Below are 16,714 nucleotides of genomic sequence, written 5' to 3'. Positions count from 1 at the left end.
CACAAATAGTCTGACTAATGGTAATCTGCAAGGTGAAACTACTCGAATCCTTCAACTTCATGGGCAGTTTATTTTGAATTTTAGACGTCTACTCTTGAGTAAGTGCAACTGTAGCATATTCAGTCAATCGGTTCTTATTTGCAACAATATCCTTAAAGTATTTAGCATATTTTGGCACACTCTGTAGAATGTCAACAAGAGGAAGGTTTACTTGAACTTGTTTCAGAAGATCTAGAAACTCTTTAAAACTGGCTTTCTCTTGATGCTTCCTTGCCCTTTGAAGAAAGGGTAAAGGGATAGTCTTCTTCTCCACATGAATCTCTTCACTTGCCTCTTTTTTCTTGACTTCTACTTCTGCATTCTCTTACAAACTGTCATCAGTGACTGCGGGATTATCCTTCTCCTAAACCGTCTCCTTAGTTTGTAGCCCACTTCTTGTTGTAACCGCATTCACCTGTTTAGGATTATCCTCAATTTTGCTAAGCAATGCTCCTTATGGCCTTGTATTCTGTGATCCTACAATTTGACCCAACTACAACTCCAGATTTCTTATGAGCAATTGTTGACTTTTCAACTCAGCTACAAATTATGTTTGTTAAGCCTTTATGTCTACCACAAACTGTGCTTCTTGAGCCATAAACTGCTTAATCAACTCCTCCACATTACTATTCTGAGAAGTCGCCTGATTATTCTGAATCGATTATAGATTTGATTGCACTGGTTCCTTATACTGATTTGTATTCTGTGTCTGATATCCAACCCATGAAAAATTAGGGTGATTCCGCTAATTTGGATTATACGTACTACCAAAATTCTATTGACCTTGACGATTTACATTCCCCACATAGTTGACTGAATCTAGATTAACAGAACATACATCTACTTTATGCTCACCACTTCCACAAACTTCACACCACAAATATACCTATTGAACCACATTTGTTATGGCTGCTGGTTGTGTTGCACCAAACTTTAAGTTGTTAAGCTGAGTAGTCATATTAGTATACATTGCTATAATCTGTGCTTGTAATGCAGTGAACTGATCAACCTCCAAAACTCTTGTAACCTTTTTGGGAGCATTCCTTGAGTTTGCATGCCAATTAGAATTCCCTTGTGCGATTCGATTCAGCAAGGTATACCGTTCTTCATATATTTTGTCCAAAACTTGGCCCCCTGCTACTGAATTCAAGAGAATCTTGGTATTACACTCAAGGCGTTCTATAAATATTTGCATCAAAACATCATTCGATTGATGGTGATAAGGATAATTTCTGAGCATGCCCTTGAATCTCTCTCAAGCTTGGTAAAGATTTTCTCCATCTTTCTGTTTGAAAATCAATATCTCACTCCTCAATCATGCAGTCTTCTAGGATGGAAACAATCAAATAAGGAACTTCCGAGTACAATCTTCCCATGAAGTGATGGAGTGATGTGGTTTAGCATGTAACCATCTCTTTGCTTCCTCCATTATAGAAAGGGGAAAGAGTGTCAATCTGACATAATCAGCATTCACATCTTCAGAAATATATGTATCGCTTATTTCCAAGAATTTTTGTAAGTGCTGCTGCGGATTGCCGTGTGAAAGTCCATAAAATTCCCCACAGATTTCAATAATTACACTGTATTTTATTTTAATTCCCACCGACCTCCTGGTTCAGGCTTCCAAATGTTGTTAGTCACATGGTTCGTAAGTGAAATTACCACCTCACGAACAGGTCTTGCGGCTGGTTGAACAGAAACAGCTGGAATAACAGGAGCTGGAATATTTCCAACATTTGGATCAACAATAATTGGATATCATATTCATCCATCTGTCCCTGTTAAATGTAGTATTGAGCTCTTCGCCTCTGATGAAAAATTACTTCTGGTTCTACAAAGGGCTCTACTAACTCTTTATCCCTAGCCAGTCCAGTGTTCAGCTAAACCTGCAAAAATTCAGTCGCTAAGATCAAGTTGTTAACACTTAAACTTATTATCAAAAACCAAAAAATTAAGCAATTTACTAATTCTATTTGATCCCCGGCAACAACGCTAAAAACTTATTATGTCTCTATGCACACGCAAGTGTACACGATCGTGCAAGTAATATAATGAATTAGACCATTAGATATCGTTCCCACGAGGATCAATAAACTAGAAATTTATGTAATCTTTAGTTTAAGACAATTGAGTATTAAGTGCTTGAAGGTATCAAGATGATTTTGATTTTATAAATAAAATGTAAATTACTAAATAAGAAATAATTAGTGACAACTAGAGCAAAACAAGCAACGGTTGTAATCAATAATGAGGATCATTCCAGGGTTGAGATATTTTGAACAATCATACAATTCTCTAGTCTTATCACAGTCTAATTGGTTATCAGGTTGATGATTCCCAAGGTTTATGCAACGATCTTAGTCTCCCGACCTCAAATCTTTTATCTATTGAATGTCGTAGCTTCAACTCCCACAGAGATACAATAATTCTTCTAGATTCATGAAGTTGTCTTCTTGCAAGTGAACCAAGCAAGGCTTTTAGGTATATCCTTATCCTAGATGCTAATTCAAATTCCTTATTTCATAAAAGAATAAGAACTTTGCTCCCTAATTTCTTCACTCTATCCTATGATTCTCCTCCCAGATGCACATAGAAATATAGATTTATTCTAATGGTGGCCAATCATTAAAATAGTAAGCTCAAGAAATTAAGAACAACCCAGATGATAATCTAAAAAAGAAACTATGAATAAGAATATAAAAGAGTAATCATGCTCTTAGCCTCAACCCTATAAATAGGGTGTTTAGCTACTCATGTTTGAATTCATCATCCAAAATAAGTAATAAATCATACCCGAAACAAGTTTTGAAGTAACGAAATTTAAAAGAATGTCTAAGAAACCTAAAAGAGAGAGATTTCTCCTTTTTCGTTGCTGCTATCCTTGCTAAAGCCCCCAAAATTATCTTGGATTTTTTCCTTTATAGCTGGGACAAAACACTTACAATATTCTCGATTTTTTCACACGACGCGTCGCGCCATGCCTTCAATTGGTATTTTTCATTAAAATCTGGGTAATCGCGGAGCTCAAGTATTTCTTGACAATTGTAAAATGCACCATCACCGCGACGCGTCACAATCGCGGTGAGCCACTGAATTGGGACAATTGTGAAATATTCATCATCCGCGATGCGCTAAACTTTCATGTCGCAAAATTTGATAAGTGGAACTGCTCCGCGACGCGGTGGTTTTGCGGACTTTCACTTGAATTTAACCATTGCTATTTTGTTGGTTAGCGCGATGTGGAGTATCTTCAAATGAGGATTCCTACTTTCCAGCTTTCGTTGTTTTAGCTTTATTTCACTCCCTTCCTTTCCTTCAATCCTTCCATGTCATTATTGTATCTAAATGCGCACAATTCTTTATGATTTTTATCCTGAAAGTACTAATCATATCCATTAGGCAAGAAATAGAATAAAAGCTAAATTATACTTAAGAATTAATACAAAAATTCTTCAACTAAGTCTAAATCTGGGTGCATATTGGTGCTTTAAGCATATAAATATGCCCAAGATCAAGAGGAGAAACAATAATATTATCCTTGTTGTTGGTGTTGCATTAAGAGTCGCGAGAGTGGACGGATAGAGGTCTCGTTGTATCATGAGGAGATTTTGAGAAAAAATACAAAAATTGAAGTTGCATTCAACTTTAAGGTCTTCTTTCAATGAAAGTAGAAAGAAGTGGGTGCATTTAACTCCAGTTGTTGTTTTTGTAAAAGTAAAAAGAATGGGGTCATTCGTAATAATAAATAAAGTTGAAACTGAAGTTGGAAAAAAGTGAAAATAAGTAAAACTTGTTTTCACTTTTTCAAAAATAATTTGGAATTGAATTTGAAACTTTCATGGCCAAACGTTCCAATTTTCATAAAGTAAAATAATTTTCCGAAACAAGTAAAAGATTCTTAAGGCCAAACGGATCCTAAAAAGTAAGATAAATAAATTAAAACGGGGAAAAACATAAAGAGACACAAAAAATAATAATTAATGCCGCTCAAGATTACTTACACCTCCAAGAAAGTATAATGCAGTTGCTGTCAAATATATAACCCAACAAATATTGAGGTCAAACCCACAGAAATAGGCTGAATCTTTATCACGGATTTGTTGAGGTAGCCGAAAACTGTAGAAAAGTAAATGGAGAGATTTTGTGAAAATAGTAGCAGTAGTAACAAATCTTGATCACTTTACGTTGAAATCAATATGAGATGAATACTAGGAATGTGTTTCCCCTGACTTCCTAACTCCGCAGACTTGTCATGCTAATTGAACTCTCTCAATGCCTTGAATGAAGAATCCAACAAGATATGTATCACCAACCGTCTCGTGAATGCCTTTGGTGAATTTCACTCATCACCTTTTTAGTCTCAGAGTGTCATTTTACTAACCCTTATCCTAGCTCCCAGATTAATTATCTCCTTTTAGGTCTCCAGTTGATTAGATAAAGGTTGATAGCTTCAAATTAGTATTATGATTTTTTTTTCCTAATCTTAACTTCGCTTGTGGAGATAGTATATAATACAGGTATGTTCTAAACTTCTGCAGTTGTTAAGAAAGCAATCAAACTGAAGAAAATCAGAATACATGCAAGAACATCATCAAGAAAGACTTTGCACTTCCTCTACTTCGTTATTCCATCAGGGTTCCCACAAACCTAGTTAAGAGGTTTATCTATTCATGTTTTCAAAAACATCCATTGAATTCATGAAAGAAAGCATATGAATAATCTTACAATAATTGAAGAATAAAAACCAAAATCTCAAATTAATATCCAATCGTAAAAACCAAGAACAATGAATTTCGTGATCAAAAGTGTATCCTAGAATCAATATAGTATTGTAAGTATAAAGAGTGCATAAACTACTAACAAAACATCAATAGAGTATTCATGGCATATATCAAACCCTAAAAATTCTAACCAAAATAAAAAAGAAAAACAAGGTCGACAACTACCAGTAAGCCCACTTACGGGTTGTAGGTACTACCTACGATCCTAGGTGGGTCGTAGTTCTCATAGGGGTTCAGTAACTTTCAGAACTTTCACTTATGTGGGTACCTATGAGGGTTGTAGGTGCCACGTACGCCCTTGTAAGTTCCTTCATAGGTGTAAGGGTCAAAATTCAGATCTTTAGGAACTTTCTCCGTCTCTTACAGAACATAAGTCCCACTTATGGCCTGTAAGTGGGCCCTCTGCATATTTAAACTTCTTTTTCTCCTATTTTGCTCCACAACCTAGTTTCCTATAATACAAACATAAAAACACGTCACATCTAAAAAAAAGGACCTAAGTACTTGCATATTTTCCGGTTTTAAGCATCGAAAACGCCATGAAACCATGGCACATCAACACCCTCAACTTAGAAACTTTACATGTCCTCAGGCAACTAACATATAACAAACACAACACGATGTTTAACTAAGATAAACCTAAGGCACCTACAATAATCAACTCAATTTCAGCTCAAAAACTTTTGTCTGCTTCTATTTTTGACTTTTCAAAACCAACTGTGTGGATCCATATAGCAAAATAGTATGACATAAATGAATCAATCAATGGAATAACATTAGCAACGAACAATCAAGCAAGTATGTAAGTTACACTACCCGAATAAGTAAGTAGTTAGTGACACAACCCATGTACCCTCACAGAAAGAAGCCCCATCTCTCATAATGTCATTGCGCATGTCAATGCAAGGGACTGTGTCAAGATACTTACTCTCATAGATGAAGTTACAATCAATGTGCATAGAATACCATAAGCTTGCTCTTGTTTTCTATACCTTAGTTTTTCGAACAGTCGGACTAGGATCACTATAGGACTTTACTCAGTTTGTAATGTAGGCTTGGGGGCGGGTATGGTACATTTGGGAACTAATCAATCACCCTCTTTGACACTACACTTACATTTTGGCTTCATTACTCAACCATTCCTCTTTAATTCCTCATTTTTGTCCTTTATTGATTTTTGGATTGGGTGTGATTTTCTTTTTACTATTTATTCATTTTTCTCTTTTTCTTTTCAAGTTTTTCATTTTTTTCCTTTCTCTCTCTTTTTTTCTACCCTTCCCAACCTTACTTGCTTTTTCTTTTACATTACACCCTTTTGCATACCCAATTTTAACCATGCACCCCTATGATAGCCACCCTCAACTTAGGTAATTTGCTGAGTTAAGATGCACAATATCCAAAGAGGAACCAAGGCCAAAACAGGTTCATTGTAATCAATTTGGGAAAAGGTGAAAATAAATAAAATAGGTCCATGTAGGCTCAAATCGGGAATCAAGGGATACTTATTCATATTTGGATGGTTATTTAGGGTAAGAGTGGACTAATTCAAAACCCACTTATGATCATGTCCTAACCAACTAGGCGATTAAACTAGGCAAGACTAACCGAGCAAGTTTTGGATTAAATGCACAAAGAAAACTAGGTAACTATCTTACATGCACATGATACAAGGTTATATTACAAATTACTAACTATCCAGTTCATGCAAATCTTAAGCTATGATTATTTTGTTCCTAATACTAATTCCATGACAAGATTCAAATGATGGTCACACGTATATTCTCATCACACAATTCACAAAATTTTACGAGGGGTTTCCTTTTTCAAATACTTAAAAACAGAAACAAAACATGTCAACTGCACTTGGGTTCCTTATTTGTCTCCTAATTAAACAAAACAATACCTAAACATACCAGCTCTACTAAGAATAGACTCTGGGGAAAAAAGGCACGATAATAAAAACCCCAAGAGGACATCTAGACCCACAAGTAGCCTCACTCCCATTAAATAAGCATGCATTGGGCCGCTATAAAGCAAGAGAGTTAGGAACATACTTGTGGAACCTTAGGTGCATAGATCTGACGGCAATTATACTAACACAAATCATTACAAATATATAAATAACAAGATATCTTGGGTTGCCTCCTAAGTAGCGCCTGATTTTTTAACATCGCAGCACGACATAGGTATCTTAATTACTTAGATTTCATCAAGGTATCCATAGGGTTGGCCTACAGGGTCATCAATGCAGTTTATTACCAAAAACACCCTCATGTCATTTTGTTTCTTCATAGTTTTGCGAACATTGAACATGACTTCCTCATCATCCAACCTAAACTTAAGCCACCTCTTTTCATATCAATCAATACTCTTCCCATAGATAAGAATGGTCTCCCCAAAATTATGGGCATCTCAAAATCGACCTCACAATCCAAGACAACAAAGTCGACTGGAAAGATAAAGTTATCCACCTTTACTAAAACATCAAACGATATGACCACGAATTTTTTAAGTATACAATCTACTATTAATAATCGCATCATCATGGGTTCGGGGGGTCTTAAGCCCAGTTGTTTGGACAATGCAAACGATATCAAGTTAATGTTTGCACCCAAGTCACACAAATCTTTTGCAAATCTAGATGACCCAATAGAACAAAAAATTATGAAGACATCGGGATCACCTTTATTTTGCATAAGATATATAGATGTAATCGCAATACAATGATGCAAACCACCAATATACTCATAACTGATAGTTCTATTCTTTATAACCAAATCCCTCATAAACTTTTCATAACCATGCGTCTACTCATAAGCCTCAAGGAGAGGGATTTTCACACTCAATCTTCTAGCATAGCAATAGACTTTTATACTTCCCGTCTTTCTTTTTCTATTTCAACCTTTAAGGAAAAGTTAAGGGAGTTCGTGGAATAGACTTTAAGAGTAGGTTGACCTCCTTACCCTTATCTTTATCTTTCTCAACTCTTTTTCTACACCTTTTGATTTTTATGACGTTTCAGCATTAGTGACCAATTTCTCAATTTAAGCTTTGGGTGCATTAACAAGATCGACAATATCATTCCCCACCTCATCAACTACTGATATGGGAGGATCAATAGTAGTCTTACCACTCTGAATGGTGATGGCTAAAGAGTGATTGTCATTCTTCATATTTTGTATGGTGTTACTCGAAAGGATGCCCAATTGATATTGATTCAACATAACCGACATCTGACCAAACTGGTGCTCTAGTTGCTTAATCGCAATAGCATAGGATTTTAACTTCTAGCTCAGTCTGGAAATATCTATCTTAATATCCTTAAGGAAACTCTCTTAATTCTCTAAACCCTTGATAAACTTTGCAAGTAATGCTTCCATCCTCAAATCAGTATCACGGTTCCTCGGTAGAACGTATGCTCCACTCTTCTCCTTATAATCATTCTTTCTTCTTTAGTCACTATCTCTCTCTACTTCAATTCCCATATTTGTCTCCATAATAGTTCCAACCTGGATTCTCTTGCCTTGAGTTACAAGAGTCTTGATTGGACCCTTGGATCCTTGGCCCTTGGATCGAAAACCCGCCATCTCTCTATCCAGATACTTAGCTTCCTCCTCAGAGTTAGACTCTTAATATCTAGCCAACCTACCTCATACGCCCATTGCATTTACTTTCTCAGCATTCATAGTTTCAAACTGCTTAGTAAGTAATCCAATTTCTGTCCTCACTTGTGACACTTCTTGAGCCATTGTATCATCTAGGGATCTCTGCTCACTGGAAGCACTAATAGCGTAAGTACCGACTCCTTTTTCTTTCTCTTGAATATTCTTCGAGCTTATTTAGTCGCCACTTTATCCATGATTAAAGAGATCGCCTTTGCGGGATGCGATTTTGTTAGTAAAGTTAGGATGGCATTAGAACCTGGTCTAAGATTTCTGTAGCTACCTCCCAACAAAGGCTCATGAAATCTCCAACAGTAATATTATCGCCAGCAACTTTGGTGTTTGCATTCAGGACTCTATAGAATATCTCAAGCAAATTCCTCCCTAAAATTTTATGATTGAGCATAGTCATCAACTTCTTCTTGAACATCAACCATGTCTCGCATAATGCCTCAGAATGCAATAGCCTGAAATTATAAATCTCATCTTTCAACCTCAGCATTCTAGAAGGCGGGAAGAATCCATCCAAGAACTGGTTTTGCAACTCATTCCAAGTAGTGATGGACCCTCAAGGTAGTTCCCTTAACCATAATATCACTTCGCCTATAAGAGAGAATGAAAACAACTTGAGTCATAAAGTTTCCCGACTCACCCCAAGTAAATTATACGTCGTATCGATCCCAATGAAATTTATGATGTTCATATTTGCGTCATCAGTCGACAAACCAGCAAACACACCCATCAAATTGAGCAGATGAATCATAACACTCATAATATCAAACTTTACCTCTTGGGGAAAATCAGGAGGAATTATAGCTCATATATCGATAGGCTCAACATACCTTAAATCTTCTTTCGAATTATCAAACCTGGCAAGTACGAAAAAGTTGTGGGCGCTTGAGCTCTATCTCTTCCATCTCTATCGAGTGTTGCTCAATGCTCTTCTTCTATTTTCACTCTTTTCTCTTGAGCTGCACGACGGGAAGCTACATCTCTCATCGTATTCTCTTCAGCCAATAATCGAGTAATAGTCTGTGCGGCTATTTTAGAATACTATACGGAGGTGGCAGAATCAGATTAGGGTCATCATGAACCCCATGCTCCTGCCCTTTCATCTTACAATTCTATCGTAAGGTCCTCTCCAACTCAATATCAAATGGGATAAAGGGATTACCTTGACTCCGAGTACTGGGCATACATTAGTGTACGCCCCAAGAACAATAGAAAAATAAAAACCAACAATCTCAACAACTCCAATCGAATTAATCTGTAATCGCATTCCTAGACAACGATGCCAAAATTTAATGTCGCCCAAGATTATACCTCCAAGAAAATATAATGTGGTCGCTAAAAAATATATAACCCAACAGAGGTTGGGATCGAACCCACAGAGAATAGACCAAATTTTTATCACGAAGTTGCTGAGGTAGACGAAAATTATAGAAAAGTAATGGGGAAATTTTGTGAAAACAGTAGTAGTAGTAGTAGTAGTAGTAGTAACAAATCTCGTTTGGTTTAGGGTGAAATCTATATGAGATGACTACTAGGACTGTGTTCCCCCTAACTTCCTAACTCTGCAGACTTATTGTGCTAGTCGAACTCTCTCGATGTCTTACATGCAAAATCTAACAAGATATATATCACCAATTATCTGGTGAATGCCTTTTGTGAATTTCACTTACCACCTTTTAAGTCTCAGAGTGTCTCTTTACAAACCCTTGTCCTGGATCCCGTATTAACTATCTCTTTTTGGGTTTTAAGTTAATTAGATGAAGGTTGATAGCTTCAAATTACTATTATGATTTTATTTTCCTAAGCTCAACCTCTTTTGTGGATATGGTATCGAATACAAACAGGTTCTTAACTTCAGCAGTCATTAAAAAAGCAATCAAATCAAAAAAAAAATCATAATACAAGCAAGAACATCAATCAAGAATAACTTTGCACTTTCTCTACTTCGTTATTCCATCAGGGTTCCCACATCCCTAGTTAAGAGGTTTAGCCGCTCATATTTGCCGAACATCCATTAAATTCATAAAAGAAAGAATATGAATAATCTTACAATAATTAAAAAATAAAAACTAGAATGTCAAATTAATATTGAACGTAAAACTAAGAACAATGGATTCCAAGATCAAAATTGTATCTCGGAATCAATATAGTGTTGTAAGTATAAAGAGTGCATAAACTAATAGCAAAACATCAATAGGGTATTTATAGAGTACATCAAACCCCTAAAAATACTAACTAAAATGAAAAAGGAAAACTAGGTCGGCAACTACCTGCGGACCCACTTACAAGCTGTAGGTAATACCTACGGACCCTAGGTGGGTCTTAGGTCTTAAAAAGATTCAACAACTTTCAAAACCTCCACTTATAGGGGTACCTGCGAGGGTCATAATAGGTGCCACTTACACCCCCGAAAGTGCCTTCGTAGGTGTCAGGGCCAAACTTCAAATCTTCAGGAACTTTCTCTATCACCTACGAAGGAGGTAAGTCCCACTTACGGTTCATAAGTGGGTCCTCTGCATATTTCAACTTCTTTTTCTCCTCTTTTGCTCCAGAACCTAGTTTTCCGCAATACAAACATAAAAATACATCACATCTAATAAAAAGGACCTAAATACTTGCATATTTTTTTATTTTAAGCATCGAAAGTGCCATGAAATCGTGGCTCATCAATAGCCCATGATATTATGCTAAAGCAGACATATTGACATAATGACTGCTTTGGCAAGGCCCCTTTCCCTTTATCAACAGTAGTGCAATTCCATTGATCCCCTATCTAATAATATATTTTACTATCCTTGTATCAACTTTTGTGTCATTGATACAATTTCTATAGTCAATTAAATTTTTTAAATATTTTAAGTTGTTAATTGTTGTGATTTATAATACCTTTTTTTATTCCCAATTTAAGTGATACTAATAAAATTTTGAGAGTCAGTTAAATTTTTGTATATTTTTAAATATTTTAAGTTATTAAGTATTGTAATTTGTCTTTGTTATGTATCTTTTTCAAATATATAATAGATTGAAAAAAGTAAGATAAATAAATTAACATAGAGAAAAAGATAAAAAGCGACAAAGAAATAGCCCATTAAATTATACCAAAGCAAATATATTGACATAAGCTTAAGCAAACATATTGACATGCTTTGCCACAATTTTGTTGACCCCTTTTCCCTTATCAGGAGTGGTGCAATTCCATTGGCCCCTTATCCTTTTATAAGTAAATGAGTAAGAGCCCATTTAGATAAGATTAAAAAAATAATTTTTTAACTTATGTAATTAAAAGCTGAAAATAAATGTTTATAAATTAAGTAGACAAGTGTTTGGATATAAGTGCTGAAACTGAAAAAAAAACTGTTGATGTGTTTGGTAAACAAGTATTGTTAAGCATTTTTTTTTATTGTTAAAATGACTAAAATATCCTTAAAGTTGTTAATACCATAAATAAGTTGAATTATATATAATTTTTAAATCTAATAATTCAAAAACAAAGGGAAAAAATGAAGAGAAAATTGAAAGAAATAGAAGAAGAGAAGTGGCAAACAAAAAAAGCAAGAAAGAACAATATATTTAAAAACTGAAAATTCAAAGTATTGTTGAAATTGAAGAAAAATATAAAGGATAAAAAGACAAATATCTTATCAAACGTAAAAAAAATTTAATCATAAAAATAAAAAGGTGTCTAACTGGAAAGAAAATTCTCGTTATTCCATCCTTGGTATTCTTTGTTAAATGGTCTCTTCAAGTCTACTTTGTAATTAAATAGACTACAATTTTTTTAAAAGGGAAATGACCCACTTTTGAAAATTTAAATTTATTTGTGATTTACAATTTATTTACTAGTTTTAAAAGTTACAAATTAGTCCACAAATCACTAACTTACAAAATTTAAACAAAACCCTCTCACAAAAATCTTTTACACATTTTACGAATTAGTTCTAAACCTGATTTGTGATAGACAAATTTATTATTGATCCACTCGATACATGGCCAGATCGATTATCGATCCGATAGATTAATTATTGATCTGATCAACATATGGACAGATCCGACAAATTGATTATCAATCTGACCAATATACGGATAGATCGATTATTAATGTGACAAATCGATTATCGATCCGAACGATATATGAAAAGATTGATTATCAATCCAACTGATATATGGACAGATCGATTATTGATCCGACTGATTTTATATATATATATATATACACACACACATATATATATATACACAAACCTTTTTCTTTTTTTTTAAATGGCGAAATGGTCTCGTCGACCTTTGTACCTATTTTCGTTTGTAAAGTGAACACTTCTACTTAGCCCTTTGTCATTTGAACCCTTCAACCCATCAAAATCCAACATTTTAAACCCTTCTGACCATGTGTGTGACTCACCCTCCTTTAAAAAATTCCACATCATCTCCACGTCAAATAAATCAATGACATGTCATAATATCTTCATTAATTAATTTTTAAAATTATTGATTAACAATATTAAATAAAAACTAAAATAATAAATTAAAATTTTATTTTTTAAAATAAAATTCATCTCCATCATTATTTAAAAATAACAATTTATATCATATTGATATAACTTAATCAATTTATAATATAAATCAGAATTTATATATCATAAAATTATGATTCAAAATCTCATAATTTATATTACAAAATCAAAAACTTTAACAACGAAAAAGAAATTTTAACTCGAGATTTTGCTATATATATCCTATAATCAAAAACTTCAAGAACAAAAAAATTAATCTCCACCATTATTTTTTAAAAATTATCTCTACCATTAAATAAATATAAAATAAATTAAAAATTTATGTTTTAAAACAAAATTCATTAGCAATTAATATTATATCGTTTTTTTGTGTGTGGGTGAGGGGGGTTGTTTTGGCAGATTTAGGGGTGATATATGTGTGTGGGAAGGGGGAAGAGATATTAGTTAGTGTGCTGGTGGTTGTGCTGTATGGGGGAGGGTAGGGAGATGGGGAGAGGGTGGTGGACAGGATGGGGAGAGGGTGGTAGACGGGGTAGGGGACAGGGAGAGGGTGGTAGATGGGGTGGGGTGGGGAGTAGGGGCGTAATATAAGACTAAAGCTATGAATCAAAAATGCACCTAAAGAAGGGAGATGAACATAAGACTAGCAACATAAGAAGAAAATACCAACGGATTTAGAGACAAAACAACAAACTAAAATGCAATAAAAGAAAGATATTTAGTGAGACATAAGAACTACAATACTGTAGGAACTAAGGTGTGTATCAAACACCAAAACCCACTAAAGCTTGTAATTGATACACCACACTCTAACGTTGACACGAAAGGGACTCAAACCTCCCCAAAGCACCAACATTTCTAAGCCGATTTGCAACCCAAGTGATTCCACACTTAAGGATGCCCTAGTTTCAATGATCTTTCCAAGTCCTACACTATAAACACTCCTCACAAGAGAAAATGTATTTCAAGTTTCAATATTCATCAAAATCTAATGAAAAATAGAAGTCTAAATGTCTATTTATAGTTATTACAATCAAAGACCAAAATGCCCTTAATGAAGCTTAGGAATAGATGCCCCTTGAGTGTAGGTTTTGGAGTGTAAAAGACCACCATGCCCTTTAAGTGAGGCACCCTTGGAGTGTAAGATTCTTTCTCCTCTCTTCAAGTTGAGCAATCTTTTGAATTGGTTCAAAAATCCTTCAACCACTTCATAAACCCGAGTTTGGTCCTTTGAGAAAGATTTTGTACCCTTTGCACTCATTTCAGGGCGGAGGAGTAGGTGGGGGATGAAGAGGGTGCTGGACGGGAGAAGGGTGCTAGACGGGGTTCGGGAGAAGGACGGGAGAGGGGGATTTTAGATTTTTTTAATTTTCTTAAATATTATAAATGTCTTTTTTAATCACTCTCCCAAAAAAATGTGTGGAAACACGCGTTTTCCACCCCAGTACTTTGATGCCACATATGTATCTAAAGGGTTTAAAATATTGAGTTTTATTGAGTTGAGGGGTTTAGATGACAAAAGTATAAGTAAAGGTGTTCACTTTACAAATCAGGACAAGTACAAGAGTCTGTCGGACCATTTTACCTAAAAAATGGACTAAAATTAAAGTAGAGTAGAAAACTTATAAATTTGAAAGGAAACAGAACATTTAGGAATAAAATACTAGCTTCAAAAAGGAGAAAGTTGAAGAAATAATGAGTTTTTAGTATGAATGAAAGAGAAAAAAAATTGGACAGAGGAAAAAAATAATTTGAAATTGGAAAAATAATTTAGGATTTTACGTTTTAAATATATTTAAAAATTGCTCTCATAAGTTTTAATATACTAGTTTAGGTGTGCGCGCCTCGCGCGTATATCTCACTTTAATGAGTTCAAACATTACACTAAATAGGATATTTGTTTAAATAGTAAACATGAATACAATAATTAAATTCAATATCTTTTGAGTATGTAAAGATGAAGAATTTATTTATTAAACCTAACCTTTACCAATTATATTTCTAAAAGTCGATCAACATTCATCTACCACCTGTAAATTGCAATAAAATAATATAATGATAGAGACATCAAAACAATACAGTTAAATCTAATAGTTACACATAAAAATTTTCTCAAAGTCGTCTGACACTGATCTACCACATGTAAACTATAACAAAATAATATGATAATAGCGATATCAAAATAATACAACTAAATCTAACCTTTACATAAAAAAAATCTCAAAGCAGAGATATTAAAACAATACAATTAAACCTAACCTTTACCTAAAAAAATTCTTCAAACCGACCGATATTTATCTACCACCTGTAAATTATAACAAAATAATATGATAAAAGAGATATCAAAACAATATAATTAAACTTAAAGTTTACACACCAAAAAAATCCTCAAAGCCATTCGTGATAGCTAACAGCCCCTGAAGATACAAAACAGTCCACAAAACGTCACAAAAATAGTCCACAAACTCAACAAGAACAAGGACACAAACGTATACAAGATGACAATAACAAAACCAATGAATTGCAATAAATAAATAGGATATATAGTTAGACAAATGAAGGTATAAATCTTAAGAATCCTAAAATATATCAAACTCTAGGACCCTTAACTAACACCTACACATGACAATCACTAAACTCCTACATAGACACAAGAGGGGCGTGACCTCCCCAAGCACCAACGTCTCAAACCGAGTTGCAACTCAAGTGATTCTACACTTGGAACCCCTAGTTACAGGTGGAAAGTTACTCTCAAACCTAGAGAGAACTTTGGTGTTACAATGTTTCAAGAACTCACAACAATAATCAACTAAGGAGTAAATAACCTAATACTAATCCATTTATAGTCTTATTACATAAAAAGATGAAATTACCAAAAGACCCTTAGTGAAAGGGGGTGCCTCTCTAGTGTAGCAAAGGAGCGGCTTTAGTGTGTTTAGGTCCTTAGTCATCCTTCAACAATGTATTTCCTTGGACGAGCTCTTGTCACACTTGCACACACATCGATCTTCATGGTCATGCCCGTATCAGATTGACATTCATTTACGAACTGTAAACTGCCACAAAATAATAAACTAATAGAGATACTAAGACAATACAATTAAACTTAACATTTACATAAAACAAATTTCGAAGTCGACTGACATTCATCTACCATTTGTAAATTAAAATAAAATAACAAGATAATAAAGATATCAAAATGATACAATTAAACCTAACTTCTACACAAGAAATTCTTCAACGCCAACCGACATTCATCTACTACCTATAAACTAAAACAAAACAATACTATAGTGATCACAAAACTTCAATTTTGATGAAAATAATTCTCGTATGAACGAAAACTTTGACCCTAAATAATGACTTGAATGAAAACAAAGAAGATACATATATACACACACGTTGAATTCTATTATGTTGACAAAAACAGTGAAGAAGTTGGGGGATAGAAAATCAAGAATCCATCAATATAGACCTGCAACCGAATCAAGTTAGATGAGCATCAATCATATTCTCCTAATAAGCAAAAAAAATTAACCTTAATTGATCAAAGTATAACTGCAAAGTTAAAATATCAAGAGAGCATCAAATTGACAAAATACTCCATAAGAACATACATAATTCAACGAATATAAATATTAACATGACATACTTACAACGTCAAGATGCATATAACAAAGCATTAACCTCAACTTCCATGACAAAGCAA

The 16,714-nt window shown here is 34.3% G+C and overlaps 1 non-coding gene across 1 annotated transcript; it reads left to right on the top strand.

The window, feature by feature from the left end:
- Positions 1–1,250: 1,250 nt before the first annotated feature.
- LOC124896362 lies at positions 1,251–1,357 on the top strand. Its single transcript, XR_007052723.1, has one exon. It is a non-coding gene; the product is annotated as a small nucleolar RNA R71 (small nucleolar RNA).
- The last annotated feature ends 15,357 nt before the right edge of the window (positions 1,358–16,714 follow it).

This window comes from Capsicum annuum, chromosome 2, assembly GCF_002878395.1.
Source record: "Capsicum annuum cultivar UCD-10X-F1 chromosome 2, UCD10Xv1.1, whole genome shotgun sequence".
NCBI classification, from domain to species: Eukaryota; Viridiplantae; Streptophyta; class Magnoliopsida; order Solanales; family Solanaceae; genus Capsicum; species Capsicum annuum.
The sequence above is the reverse complement of the archived record's forward strand: the minus strand, read 5'-3'. Positions and strand labels throughout refer to the sequence as shown.